Below are 15,731 nucleotides of genomic sequence, written 5' to 3'. Positions count from 1 at the left end.
TTGCGTTATTAAAATGGCGTCAGTTGCTTACCAAAGCGAAAAGTTTCCCTCTGTCCCACGCTCGCATCGACACCTACGCCAACGCCCACGCCCAGGCTCAGGCCACCGGCAATGTCCAGGTCCTTGTCATTGGAAGTCTGTGTGCGGTCATGGCTCCTCTAATTGTGTGCGAGCTGCGCTACAAATGCGGGGGGAGAGACTCCGAGAGCTACCACTCAATGGGGAGTGACCGGCAACAAGGAGCCGAGGCCAGCAAATTGAGATTTATTTTCGTAAATTTTTTGTTTTGAGAGCCGGTTTCTATATTTTATAGGAAACCATTGACTTTTACAACTAACTTAAAAAAATTTAGTTGGAGCGAATACTATAGGAAATAATTAAAGGTGTAATTTATGTTATGGAACTCCAATAGAGGCTATATGTCTCTCTGTGGCCGAAACATTAAATGACCCACGCAATGTGCGTACTTTCCCGTGGCTTTTGTCTTTTGACATCGTCAAGCAACAAGTTGAGCCAAGGCCATGCTGGGGGCCTTGATTTCTTAGATTCTTTTATAACTCTAAAGTCCCCATCAGAGATGGTAATTGCTTTTAAAATCTCTTTTCATCCCATTTAGAGCATCTCCACATAGAACAGTTTTTGTTTGTGTATTTGTAATAGCTGGTATTCCTCTACACTTTGACGAAAGACACGTCCACCCTAATACTGATGTTTTTTACGATTGCCGACTTGATAGCAATTAAGTGTTGTGTTTTGTTGTAAAACTGATAACCTGATTTCAATTTAACAAACAAGCAAACAGTGCACAACAAAAACAAAATACATACGCAGCAACTCTACATACGCAGGGCAAGCAGAAGAGCGCGAGAGAACGCGTCTAACGGGATTCTATGAACGCATTTGGGTTGAAAATTGAGCATCATGAGAGCCAGAGAGCGTAAGTAATGAGAGCAGTCATGGATGATGGGTGAGAAGGTGGTGCCAATTATGATGACACAATGTTTGGCAAGGTGCGAAGGGTCGGGGTGCATATTTGACTAACGTGCATGGTATATGTACGAGAATATTTATTCGACAACGGACGGATATATTTATATGTGGCTAAAATAACTATAGCTTTCCTCCATTTTATTTATTTAACTGCCCAATTTGACGTCACGAGCAGAAAATTCTCCAAAACTTTAATTGCTCAGCCCTGAAATCGATCAGTTGCGTGTGCAGCCCTCATTCTTTTCTTGAGAGCAAAGAGAGAGACTTGGTTTTTTCGGTGCGCGTCGTAATCAATTACTAGAACAGTAAAAACTAGTGAAAAATAAAAAAAAAATTAACTATAACGTGTTTTATCTAGCGCCTAACAGACTGCGGAAACATTTATTGACCAAATGGGTTAGAAAAAACCATTGGAAAAGGTAATAAATTTATGCCAGTTCAATTCAGTTCCGCAGTCAGCGGTTGGCTCTAAAATGGAATGCCCAGTTGGTTAAGGTTTTTATTTTCACACACTCTGTAGTGCACCGTTATGTGGCCGATGGATAGTATTTTTATACCCGATACTCAAAATGAGTATTGGGGTATATTAGATTTGTGGTAAAAGTGGATGTGTGTAACGTCCACAAGGAATCGTTTCCGACCCCATAAAGTATATATATTCTTGATCAGCATCAATAGCCGAGTCAATTGAGCCCTGTCTGTCTGTCCGTCTGTCCGTCTGTCCGTCCGTCCGTCTGTCCGTCTGTCCGTCTGTCCGTCCGTCCGTCTGTCCGTCTGTCCGTCCCCTTCAGCGCCTAGTGCTCAAAGACTATAAGAGCTAGAGCAACGATGTTTTGGATCCAGACTTCTGTGATATGTCACTGCTACAAAAATATTTCAAAACTTCGCCCCGCCCACTTCCGCCCCACAAAGGAGTGTAGAGTGTAAAATCTGAACTAGATCGTATAATTATCATAGCCAGAATCAATAAAACAATTTCATTCTTTCTCGCTCTGTCTCTCTCTAACACACAGGTTTCATGGTCGGTTTTGCCAATTGCAAAATATGAGTTCAAGGATCTCAGAACCTATAAGAGCCAGAGCAACCAAATTTTGTATCCACACTCCTGTGATATCGGACCTTGACCGTTTTGTGTCACATTTTCGCCACACCCCCTTCCGCCCCCGCAAAGGACGAAAATCTGGGGCATCCACAAATCTCAGAGACTATTAAGGCTAGAGTAACCAAATTTGGTATACGCACTTCTGTTAGATCTCACTATAAAACGTACATCTCAGAATTTCGCCCCACCCCTTTCCGCCCACACAAAAGACGAAAATCTGTTGCATCCACAATATTGCACATTCGAGAAAACTAAAAACGCGGAATCATAGAGAATGACCATATCTATCCGGTTGCTGAATCTGGATCAGACCGGATAATTTGTATAGCCAAAAGCAAGAAATCAATTTGCAGTGGCTACGCAGCGCCCGACGTCACGCTCAGACTAATTTTCTGTCTCTCTCGCACGCACTCTTTGTCGTGTCGTTTAATATTAGCGGCGTCTGCCGCTAAGCAAATGTAAGAGCTAAGGAGATAAATAATTTTGTTTGTATGTGTGCTTGATACTGCTGTGATAAAGGGGGATAGAAATATCAGCTTGAATATCAGCAAAATATGACGTCATCCCAATACTCTGCCGGCTTACTGATCATGTTAACAGCGAAAGTGAAGCGCTTTTCCACATTGACCGACGAAAGCAGCGGTTTTTTTCGTGCCACTCTGGAAGAGTATTTATGGCGTAGAATAACCTGGCGTACTGTTTCGTGTGAAACAACCAAGTCAAGTTCTTCGTCAAGTTCCTTGGCCAGAGTCCTGACCGATATTTGCGGATTCTGATTAATTTTCCTCATGATTATGCGGTCTGCCCGTTTGTCTATCTTCCTTTTACGGCCACCTCCAGATTTGGTTTCCAGTCTCCCTTCGTTCTTCGCGCGACTTAGGACATTGTAAATTGTTTTCCTTGATACTGAAAACATGTCTACCATGTCTGCAACAGATTTGCCCAACTGGTGATTATAGTAAATCAACTGGACAACGTCAAAGCTTAGTCTTTTGCCAGGCATTTTAAAAATTTCAGAAAGTTAGTCTGTAGATGTGCACCGGTCAAAATTTCGCAACCAAATCAAAGTCAATGCAAAAATAGAGCATCACTGAGCAACGCCAAAAGCATAGATTACGGTAAAGTCCCGTTTTTTCTAAGAACGAGATCAAAACAGAGCTCGAAAACGAAATGTGTAGTTTCTTGACAGTGTCAAAAATGAGTAATCATTGTTTTTGTTGTTTTTTAATTTACTTATTTATAGTTTTGTTATTTTTTTTTCACTAACTACTTTATAATTAATCCCTGAATGGTTATGAATTAAAAAAATTTGATAAATTTGAACCAAAGGCCATTATTTTCTTATCCAAAGTCAAAAAATTTAATTTATTTTCAGTGTGTAAAGAGTTTCTTGACATACTGTATGTAAGTAAATATGGAAATACGAGAGATTTTAGCCAACTCCTTTCTCTACTCATCCTCCTGCTGTTGACCATCCGTCAAAACTGTTGCTCTGTTGCACTGTCAACATTCCATATCTTTCTTGAGAACTTGATCCACTTGTTATTCCGCCTGATCGATATCAATTGATTGGTCAAAGCCCCCCTGCCAAGCCTCAGCCCCAGCGATTAGTAGGTATTTAAGTATTAACTTTCCATTTGATTAACAAAAGGAATTTCCCGAGCCCGACAAGTTATGACCCACTTGACGCCAATTTCCATGCTCATTATTCAGAGTTAATTACGTTGTCAAATAAAGCGTTTTGCGACGCCATTCCACCGCAATATAGCTCCAGGCAGCAGCTCGACACGCTGCACCCCCATTTTCTTTTCTCGGTTTTGGTTTTGGAGAGGCGTGAAAATTCTATTAACTTTGTTGTAAATAGACAAAAAATTCGCGTGCAGGAGGAACCCCCACCAGCAGAATCTGTGGGCCCAACTATTTCCATTAAACCGAATTTCAACATTCAACAAGGGGCAAACGGCAAACGGCGGAAATTCGTTGCGATTTTTGCGTCCTTTAGTCAAGCTTATGCTAAGACCACTTGCCGTCCTAGCAAATTGTTCTAATTAAGAAGACCGACTCGGCGACAAAGTTGGCCAAGACCAAGACATGGCCAAGTAGAGCGTTTGGGGCAGGTAAAATGCCAAATTAAAATCGTAATGAAGCACTTAAGTTGTGTGTTTTCTGAGACAGACCTTTTTTTCAGTGCCTTTCGAGAGAGTCTCTCAATTTTAGCATGGAGTATGTTTTGTGGAGGTTCCTTGGCTTTCAGTTTCCATCCAAAATCTAGGCTGGCTTTGCCTCCAAATAGGGTATTAGGCCCTCTGTTAATCGCATCTTGTGATGTTCCTCTTAATTTTGCCATCTTGCTGGGGTTGTGAGTGCTGGCTGCTCGGGCAGCTTGTGCTTCGTGGGGGAGGATTTGAGATTCAAGTGGCTCCGGGCATTAGCGTCAAGTTCTCGCTCTCGGTTGTCTTTCTTAAGACTTCCACATAATTAAGTTGTAGCCATTGAAAGTGGGCAAAGGATTAGGCCCCAGTCCTGTCCTGTTCAGTCCAGTCCAGAGTCCTCTGTCTGTCCGCATTAATTGAGTGTCATGGCGAATGCAAAATCAGCTTACGCCCCCGGCAGGACATAACCATCAACAGAGAGAGGAAGATATAAAGAGAGAGAGAGAGAGAGTGATTGGGAGAGAGAGAGAGTGATTGGGAGAGAGAGATAAATTGTCTTTCAGATGACAGTTCCCTTCTGCTTTGCATTTGCACATGGCCATGTCACGATGGTTAAATAGATTTTTAATCTAGTTTAATGGCTGGACCATTAGCTGGAATCGACTGTCGGATTTGTCCATTTCTGCGGAAGATCTGCCTGGACAGATCAGAGATTAACTGTCGGTTGAGTTGGCAGTTGCACTTGCACCACCGACAACTCAATCGAAGTTCTAAATCCAATTTAATAGCCAACCATTAGCTGGGGGAGGCATACATATGTATGTATGTATGAAAGGATATTAAGTGTATGTTTTTCCTCCCCCTTTTTTTCATCATTGATTAGCCCTGGAAGGCCCTGCTCCTGCTAGTGCTCCTTATCCCCCACGTCCACTCTTTCAACCTGCCACCTAACCGACCCCTGGTCAATATTTGTTTGCTGTTTGCTGCGCTTGGTTTGATTTTCTTTGCCTTTGTAGCAGCAGCAGCAGCGGAGGAGCGAGCGAGTGTGTGGGTGCGGGCCAGAAAAACTTTCGCCGCAAGACTCTAACACACACACACGCGCCACCCAGTTGTGGGGGGCTTTTGAAAATGCTGGGGATATTCCATGGGTAAAAAAATCAACATTTTTATGAAAATGTTTTATTTTTACTTTGAGTTTTTTTAAAATTTTTTTTTTGTTTGCTGCAAGGGCGGAAAATTCTCTGTTTGTTTTGGGCCTCTCGTTCCTGCACTGCTGCTAATTAAAGCTGAATGTACGGACTGCTGGCCCTGCTGGATTTCGGGGCTATATTATATGTATGTACATATGTATGTAAACTGCCACATACGGCAGGGAGGAAGAGGGACTTGGTGTGGAAAGTGCGCAGACAGCGACGGTTTCAGCGGACGCTGCTTGTAAAATGGAAAACTTAATCTAAAAAAAATCAATCTGCAATAAAAATAAAATTAAGCAACGGCTCGTGAAAATCCCGGAGACGATGCGACGGAAGGCACTCAAAGAAAAGCGGTGAAAGCGCTGTGGAGGAATATGGGGGGGAGAGTAATGGCGCAGGAAGCTGCCTAAAGAGGAGAACAGAGGACACGCAGGACCCTAAGCTGAAAGGCGAAAGGTGTGCGTCAGGATTACGCGGCATTTCGAGCTGGGGCCATAAAGGCGTGAAAGGGACTGTCTGTCGGATCGGATGGGATGGTCGAGGGTCCAAAGGATATTCATAAATAAATATCTGCAGGCATACAAATTGATAAGCTGCCTGCCGGGCCAGCAGCCCGTCCTTGCTGTCTGTCATGAAGGGTCCTGCCGTAAGCCTCACAGCCCCAAAAACAACAACGGCAACAACAGGATGACAGGGCCTCGCAACTTAATCGACAGAAAACGCTGCATGCCTTTTTGGAGTTCCACGGAATCGCCAGCCAACCGCCCCGGCTGGCTCCCCTTTTGAAAGGAGAATGCCAGGGACTAAGGATTAAGGACTACGGATGAAGTACAAATACCCCGTACCTACCGATGACTCGCTGGCTGGCTGTCTACCAAGTAAACACTACCATCTTACTCCTCGTGCGCTGCTTTCTCTCTTGCTTTTGCAGAATTCTAATGCCGTTCGTCCTTCGGCAGCCGCTGCTCCTTTCACACGCAATCCGTGCCCTGCCCGGCATTGGCACATTTTCCTCTTGCTGCCACCTCAGCGTTATATACACTTCAAGGCGCAAAAGGTATTGGGATTTTGAAGAGAATTTTTGGAGATTGGAGAAATGCAGTTCCTGAGCTATATTTTTCCTGCAGCGAATATAATTTTAAAGATTGGATTACTCAATACAGCTGCCATAAAGACAATGGTTGTAGAAGGGTATCCTTGTCTCGAGGTTCCCGAGCATATACTTTTTCTCTGTTATTTTGTTCCTCTATTTTTTTTTCTTCTGCTGCTTTTCTCTTTCTCTATTGGTTCCGTTTTTACTTCTGCGTCCATTGAATTTTACTGTGCGCTAAAATTGTTTTGGTATTCAAGCTAAAAGCACGCGAATGCTTCTATCGTATGCCACCGCCACCGCCACTGCCACCGCCTCCTTTCTGCGTGCCTTGCGTGTCCTGCGTGAGGTCCTGTGGCTCCTGTTTCTTTTGTTGCTGTTGTTTTTGCTGGAGTGCTGCTGGCTTTCCATTGTGGCGTTTGCTGCTGGGGCTCCTCCTGTGTGGAAGGTTCACTAGCTGTTGCCCCGTGCGATGTTGCCCCGCCCCCTCGACGATATGGAGAGAGTGGCCTTCCAGCATATCCTGTTGCTTGCGAAAACGCAACCAGTTGAACATTTCCAGTGGCACTCTCTCTGGGATTCGGCCCTCGGCTCTGTTCTTCGGCTTTCAATGTCGGCCTTGGTAGACTCTCTCTCTATTTGTTTCGCTCCCTCCCTTCCTTGCTGACATTCTGCCTGTCTCTCTCTCTCTCTCTCTTAGTATCTCTCGTGAGCTTTCGGCTGTTGCTCTTGGCACATGTTTAACGCGCAATTATTTTGGTCCTGTTGCGCTTTTTCCCTACATCTGTGTGTGTGTGTGTATATGTACAGATTTACATATGTATGTATATGTGTTGGACAGTAAGTGAGTGGGTTTGTGTGTATGGGGAGTGGTGCTGCGTCTTTGTGTGCAAATAAAAGTCAAATTTTGAAGTTAATGAAAGGATGTCACATCATAATATGTTATGGATTTTTTTCTTTATATTAGGTATTAATAATTCTAATATTTCGGAAAAAATGTTCAGATTTCTCCACTTTTCCAAATCCCCCAATATCATAATAAATAATAAAAATTTAATAAGTAAACAATGATTTGGATAAAAAATATTAAATGATTTCCTGTTGCAAGTTAAGCAATAATTAATTATCTTAAACTCCATTAAAAAATTACAAATAATTCGGCTTTGAATTCAACACCATTCAGAGGCTCCATCGTGAGTCGTGGCACGCGACACCGACATCTAAACCCACACCAATATATCATCATCGGCAGGAGTCTCCAGGGGCAGCAGCAGTAGTCATACCCGCCATCGTATCAGCGTCTGGGCTGTGTGGTATGCAACAATTATGGAAAAGTCTCCACATCGGTATATTCCCATTCGTGTAGAGAGAGCGCTGCGGCGCACCTAAAGCAAATGCGTGGGCGTGGGAGGCGGGGCCCCTCATGGCCAGAAGGACTTACACTGACACATAGCAGGAGCAGGAAGAGCAGCAGGAGCAGCAGGCAGCTGCCGCCTGCATCCGCATCCAGGGAAATCGTTTAGCTGTTGCTTTCGTGCGGGTTCCAATCCCCCACTCGAGACGAGACACGGCTCGGCTTCGGGTCGGCACGATGTTTGCAAGGTGGAAATTGATATTACTTTTTAATGCGCTGCCAGCTGTGTGGCTCGCGACGACGAGCTTTCCAGTCAGAGCCTCCTCTGTGTCGGTGTCTGTGTGGGAGAGAAAGCGTGAGAGTCGCACGACGCACGACGGTTGTATGGCAACAGACTGCCAGCCTCGTCACAGTTCAAGTTGAACCGTCTCGTGAGCAGGACACAAACCGCGGAACCTGCCACTGAAGAGAGCGAAGAGGCCCTGAAGCAGGCACCACAGTAGCAGTAGCAGTAGAACCACCAGCAGCAGCAGTACCACCAGCAGCGTCACCAGCAACAGCATCGGCAGCACCAGGAGGATCGGCAGAAACCCAAAACGAACCTAGACCATCAAAACAGCGTCGCCGCAACCTGCAATGTTTCCCAACAAAAAAAACAACAACGAAAAAAACAACTTTCCGGAGAAAAGGTGTGTGTGCCAGTGCCGTGTACCATCTCTAATTCGTGTGTTTTTTTTTGTTTTTTTTTTTGTATTTTTTTTTGAAGCAACAAAAGCCAGTAGTCAGTAATATGAATGAATGAAGAATTCCTTTGAAGAAAAACAGCTTCCGAGAGCAGGTGTCGGAACAAAAACGTTAACTAAAAGGAAAACTAAAATTGAAGCTAACACACACACACACGCATACGCTACCGCGTACCTGTCCGTAATAGAAGTACAAGAATATAATTCAATATAAAAAAATAAAATATAACTTTTAGAGAAGAGACCTTTAACAGAACAAGGAATCCAAGGGCATTCCCCCACTCGAATCACTTGAAATCACAGGTAAGTCCCCCTCAAAAAATATATTGAAGTGCCTATAAAACATTTAGTGTTACCTATAAAATATTGAGCGTTATGGAAGGCCACCCCGCCTGTCAAACAAATAGTTTAATTTCCGGTCTGGCCATCAGGCACACATCCGGTTTAAGTTTTTATTTCCGTCTCGACTTGGGCTGTTCGTTGCTCGGTATTCAGTGCTTGGTGCCAGTGCTCATTGACATGTGCACAAAATATGATTCAATTGAAAGGGGTCTTTTTGTTGTATGCTTTTTTTTACTAAGATCGTTAATTAATTTCTGCAGAGCCGAAAAGTTCCGAGCTCCGACTGAGAGTCGGAGTCGGAGTTCCATACAAATTGGCGTTTTATTGATTTTTGCTTTTATAGGGGGGGCATTGGGGGATTGTGCACAAAAGTCAAAAGGACCAACACCTCTCGGACGTCCGAAATAAAAAAATTAATAAAGCAAGAAATTGAAAACATTATAAAGGCGATTAATTATTGATACTTTGATGTCGCTGCCACTCCTCCATTGCTATTCCCATGCCCCCCCCCCCCCCCTCCAGACTTAATTAATTTATAATTAAGTTAATCATTCGCCAGAAGCAGCAGCAGTTCCTTCGATGGTTGAGAGGCATTTTGTCTTTAAGTTTGGCTTGCACATGGGTCCTGGGAGTGGGACTTAACTTTAAGCTGTCTACTCTACCTGCTGGAATGGAATTTTATTTGCGATTGAGACTTTATGAACGTGACTGGCCTGCCGTATCCGATGGCAAAGAAACGAGGAGTGGGTGGGGTAGGGGTAGGCAGAAGCATCGATTCTGGGTGTGAGGATTTTCAAATGCCTGCCAGCCTGCAAAGGGACTCCGCTTGGCCAACTGTCATTACTCTTGGTTCCTTATCCAAGTGGCAAAGTTTACGACGCATGAACCCACGAACATATACATATATGGTGGGGCACCTGGCACTGTCTGGCTAAAGTCTGCCCCAAAGAGCTTTTATTATGCCATTTTAATTTAGATTATTATCAATCAGTAATAAGCATTGTGTCCACCTAAACAGAAAGCACCACGAACAAAACAAAGAACATTAAGTGGTACTGTCATCAAGGGCCACTGGGCAGGACATTAGCTGTATTTTTCAGTACCCAAAAGTGAGGTTTATTTCAATTTTTAATATAAAAAAAAAGGATAGTACTGTAGTAGAAATACATAGGAAAAGGAAAAACTCGAAACTGTGAGCTCTTTTTTTAAATTAAATAACGTATGTATATTGTTTTTGGACAAATATTTCCATAATTTTGAAACAAAAATCAATTTTTCCACAAAATGTAGAAAAACAAAAGTTTGTTAAAAGCTTGTTTTGGTGTATTATTGAAATTTGTGGCATGTTTTTAATATTTCCATATTTATTTACAAGAACGAATTACAATAATAATAATAATAATAATAATATTTATTTATATATGACTCATGTTTTCGGCAATTTCCATTGGTTTTCTATTTGGCATTTAAAAGGAGTAAACAAAGTGGTTTAGTTTTTCCTGTTTTTCCCGCTCGCTACGGGCTATATGCAAATCAGCAAGCAGGAAAAACTCATTTCAGATTCCAAAAACAACAAAAAAGCAAAGCAGCAAAGGCTGGGCAGTAAGGGAAACCGAGTGGGATACCATTACCCCCCTCTTTCACTTCGTTAGCATAATTTTGCGTCTTATTTTGTTGGCAATTTATATGCGCAGCGTAGTGACACACGCATTTTAATTGAAAGCAAATAAAATACTCTATAAAACATAATATGACAAGAGCTGTAATCCTGACGGCAACAGTTATCCGTGCTGACAGCTCCACAGGCCACAGCGGCAGCAGCAGCAGCCTCGGAAGGCATCGGAGTGGCAGTAGCAAACAGTGGACGGGACAAAACGGGCGATCTCCTAACAGGCTGATATCTCTCTCTCTCTCTCTTTTTTTGTCTTACTGAATATTAGTGGCATTTTAAATAACTCTGTCTCTGTCTCTATCTGGTGCTATCTTTATTGCCACTGACAGGGTATGTGTATGTCTATCTCTTTTGCTGTCCTGTGGCTGTGTCCTGTCCTGTCGAAACATATTCATTAATGTCTCTAGACTGACAGTGTTTAGGAATGTTGTACATGCGCTTGGGGCACCTTCCTGTCCCTACTCGTTCCGTTCCAGTCCTCATCATATTCGTATCCATGCAAAACACTTTCCCTTAGATGACATGCCACACAAGATCTATCTGCGTCCACAAAGGACACTCCACGCATGGGTGCTGTGCTCTGCTGTCTGAGCCTTTTGTTGCTTCCCCCTCCCCGTGCAGCGCAATCTGGTTGGCTTTTAATCAAAAGCTAAAATTAATTAACTTTATTCCTCCACAGAATCATCCTCCTTCCTCCTCCTTCGACGATCACTCCTGCTCCTGTTCCTATTGCTGCTCCTGTTCCTGCTCTATGGAGGCATCTCTGATTTAGTGAAAGCATCTCTGAGTGAAAAATTCCCTGTGGCACTGGGTGTCTGCCTTCTGTGGAGATGCAAAAAACCAAAAATTGCCGCTTCATTTGCACAACAATTTTTAATAAAGCAGCAAAGTGACCGCAGAGCACGGTAGGCACGGCACGGCAGAGCAGACCGTTTTGCCATGATGTTTCTTTCAAACTGAACTAAGGGTAGAGGGAATTGGGGGGATCTGCAGATAAAAAACCAGCAAACAGAATAAAGCAAAGCGAATAATGCCAGGCCACAGGCAAAAATATTTATTTTACATTTTTAAATAAGTCGCTGGACATACATTTTTTGCATTTATATATATTTTTGTATGTGAAGACTACCAGACCTTACACATATTGTTCGCCTGTCCAATGCACACACACACACACACAGAGAGAGAAAGAGAGAAAGAGAGACAGAGAGAGAGAGAGAGTGAGTGAGAGTATGAAAGTGGAATGTAATTAATTGAATTTCTCTGCCATGCCATTCACCATGCACATTTCCTTTAAAGTCGGGTGCTCAGTTTTTTGCTGCATGCAAAGTGCCGGGTTTTATGCACAAAAAAGTCAAAATGAAATGGTAATAAATGGAGCCTCGGCAGCCTCCTGCATCAAAACCCCTCAAATATGTCGTTGGCAGTCGTCGTCATCGCTTTTGGGGGCACTCCTCTATTTACTCCTGCGACTGGCTACTGGTGCCTGGGGCCTGCGGCTCGACTCAATTTTCAATTAAAATGTTTACCCACTGTGTGGCCGGGTACTAATTTGCATACGTGAATAAGGGTAAGGGCTGGGAAATGATTCAATACAATTCAAATGCCAACAAAAAAAAAAAACGCTGACTTAAATGTGAGCTAACTGTGCCTTTTAAATGGAATATGTAATTAATATTTATTTATTTATTGCGCTAGTCAAATTCAATTTAGAATTTTAGAATGAAAGTAAATTTCTATATTTAAAGATTAAATTATTGTTAGCTTCGGATTTACGTCAGTCAGAAGGGAACCTTGGTCCTTTCAAGGGCAATGACATCCATGAAAAAAAGCAAGCATTAGGCAACCTTGAGGCAGCCCTACTTCCGGCAACCGAAGGTGGCATCTATTCAGATGCACTCTCCCTAAGTTTCCAATGATAGTGCAGTCTCTTCAAAAATATTCTTTAAAATAAAGTGTACCCAGGACACTTCTTCAACATTGAAATATTTCAAAATATCATATGAGTTGCTGCTGCGACCGCAACTCTACATTAATACCCGATAAATAGTCAGTATGGCTCTCCTCCGCCAGATGGCGCGTAACAACGAACGATAAAGAGTACGTGCGAGAGGGATAGAAAACCAGTCGGAACGTGTCGTCTAGGTCGCTGCGTAGACACTGCAAATCGATTTGTTCCTTTTGGTTATAATAATGATTCGATCTGATCCAGCTTCGGCGTTTTGAAATACACTTGTAACAGTCACAAATCACAGAAGTCTGGATACCAAATTTGGTTGCTTTAGCTTTAATAGTCTCTGAGATCTGTGGATGAAAGACACTTGTGCAGGTTCGATATCACAGGAGTGTGTATACCAAATTTGGTAGCTCTAGCTCTAATAATCTCTGAGATATAGGCACTTTTAGCGGTGGACTAAGTCGACCATTAAATGTGTGTGTTAGAGAGAGATAGAGCGAGAAAGAATTGATTTGTTTTCATCATTCTGGCTATAATAATAATACGATCTAATTCAGATGCAGCCTGGCAGATATAGTCATTCTCTACGATTCTGCGGTTTTGGTTTTCTTGTATCTTTAAAATTGTGGATGCCACAGATTTTCGTCCTTTGTGGGGGCGTAAGGGGGCCGGGCGAAGTTTTGAAATACACATGTAATATTGATATATCATAAATGTCTGGATACAAAATGTCGTGGCTCTAGCTCTTATAGTCTCTGAGCACCATGCGCTCATAGGGACGGGCAGACGGACGGACGGACGGACTGGAATTATTGGGTAAAAGTAGTTTTATACAACAGGCTGTTATATTTCTTAATACCACCACTCACAACCACGCCCAGAACGGAAATCGATTGATGAGTATCGGCTGGTGATCAGAATGTTGCCAAATAACTTGCACCGCTTCTAGTGTTCACAGTTATTCTGAAATGCACCACTGATTTCTTTATGATATCAATAAGCCTCTTTGAGTAATTTTTCGGCAGCAGCAGATTAGCCGCTTGACAGAGACAAAATGTTACAAATTTTGCAATTTCCTTGTGCCATTTAGAGTCGCTTCTTCGCTCATTCTGTGGATCTGTGAGATGGCTGACGGCGGTTAGCAATGCCATTACCGTTACGCGGACTAACTTTAATATCCGGTACACTAACACATACACACGCAGAGAGAGATACACACAGGGATACAGACGGAGGCAACAACAGAAGGTAGATATTTCATGGTGTTTCTAGCCCTGGCCCTGTCTCGTGTTTGCATTTTGTTAAAAGCGACCCTGGCCCGCGTCCAACTCAAAGCACCACCTTTACCTTTATCTATTCTGCCCAATTGTAATCTCTCAAAGCAGCTGATAATGGCTCACCATCCCCATCCTTCTCCAGCACCCCCCCTTTGTCGGGCAAACAAAAATTTCCCGCATTGTTTGGCTCCGCACTCCCGAGCTCTAAGCTCTGCGGAAAATTGACATTTTATGCCCTTTCATAGGTCCAGGGGAGTGGATTTTTGCTGCGGATGGAAATGAAATAGAATGGTGGGTGGATGGGTGGATGGATTGTTGGCCTAATGAAATATTTGAGCCGGGCCCCAAGTCTCTGTTATGAGTACAGCTTACGTTTTACGCTTTGATTAATGTAATTGGGGCCCCCAGGGTCGAATTTTGGCACTTTCGAACCTCGAAAGCCCCTTTCCCGTGTCCCGTCCGTGTCCTGTGTGTACTCGCAAATGATTAATGCATGTGCTGCTTGCTAGGGTGGGGGCAACAGGCTAAACCGAAACTTATACAACAGTCGAGAGAAAAAAAGAAAAGGAAGTGCACAAACTAAAAGCGCGGGGGAAGGGGAAACCAAAAGGTAAGCATAAGATCCAACATCTGACACAAGGCCAGGCCAGGCACGAATCCTGTCTGGCAGGCAATGTTGCTCCTCGGATCGAGAGCTGTTTGCTCCAAGTTTTAAGTAAATTTCACCAATGTTTTTTCCTTACTCTTCTTTAACCGCAGAGGAGCAGAGCTGCCTGACATTTACTGATATCGTTACACCGTATACACCGCACAATTCAATGGTAGTGGAAACCCAAAAGCCAGAGCCAGAGCAACAGTTTGGCGAAAAGTTGGCACAAACATTTATCAAACGAGCTATTGAAAACTTTTGCCTTTTTCCTCCCAAAAGCGCTGTAAAAACTCGGGGGAAATGGGATAAAAACTATTTGCGGTTCGTTGACAATAAAATACCCTTTTTGGACCCTTTTTTTTTTTTGTGTGGGTGTGGCAGAGACTCGTACTCTCGTGTTCGTGGAGCTCGTTTTACTCGTATTATTGCCCTAATATCCGTGCCACTCGAAGTCCCAATCTTTTGAATATTTACTCTGAAATGAAACGAAATTTTAGTTTGATTGGCAGCCATTTTCCCTAACGTAGCAAAAAGGGTATTATTATCCACACATCCTTCGAAATAGAAGAAACTTTTTTCTCTTTAGATTTCAGTTCAGGCATTTCAGTTTTCTCTTTTTATACCCGATACTCAAAATGAGTTTAGGGGTATATTAGATTTGTGGTGAAAATGGATGTGAGTAACGTCCAGAAGGAAGCGTTTCCGACACCATAAAGTATATATATTCTTGATCAGCATCAATAGCCGAGTCGATTGAGACAGGCGTCTGTCCGTCTGTCCGTCTGTCCGTCGCTATGAGCGCCTAGTGCTCAAAGACTATAAGAACTAGAGCAACGACATTTTATATCCGGACTTCTGTGATATATAACTGTTACAAATATATTTCAAGACTTCGCACCGCCCACTTCCGCCCCCACGAAAGGCAAAAATCTGTGACATCCACAATTTCAAAGATACGAGAAAGCAAAAGTGCAAAATCTGAACCAGATCGTATAATTATTATAGCCAGAATGATGAAAACAATTTCATTCTCTCTCGCTCTGTCTCTCTCTAACACGCAGGTTTCATGGTCGGCTTTGCCTATTGCAAAATGTGAGTTCAAGGATCTCAGAGACTATAAGAGCTAGAGAAACAAAATTTGGTATCCACATTCCTATGACATCGGACCTTGACAAGTTTGTTTCCAAATTTCGCCACACCTCCTTCCGC

The 15,731-nt window shown here is 43.0% G+C and overlaps 1 protein-coding gene across 2 annotated transcripts in view; it reads left to right on the top strand.

The window, feature by feature from the left end:
* Nucleotides 1-8,165: 8,165 nt before the first annotated feature.
* Nucleotides 8,166-15,731, top strand: part of LOC108153253 (regulating synaptic membrane exocytosis protein 2) — a 68,958-nt gene continuing 61,392 nt past the window's right edge. Inside the window, exon 1 of one of the 2 annotated variants that reach the window (XM_017283115.2) lies at nt 8,166-8,928. The gene's annotated coding sequence lies outside the window, so the exon portion shown is untranslated. The remainder of the gene's footprint in view (nt 8,929-15,731) is intronic. The other variant, XM_017283113.2, reaches the window with a different exon arrangement.

This window comes from Drosophila miranda, chromosome XR, assembly GCF_003369915.1.
Source record: "Drosophila miranda strain MSH22 chromosome XR, D.miranda_PacBio2.1, whole genome shotgun sequence".
In the NCBI taxonomy this organism is placed as follows: Eukaryota; Metazoa; Arthropoda; class Insecta; order Diptera; family Drosophilidae; genus Drosophila; species Drosophila miranda.
Note: the sequence above shows the minus strand (reverse complement) of the source record. Positions and strands in the feature narration are given on the sequence as shown.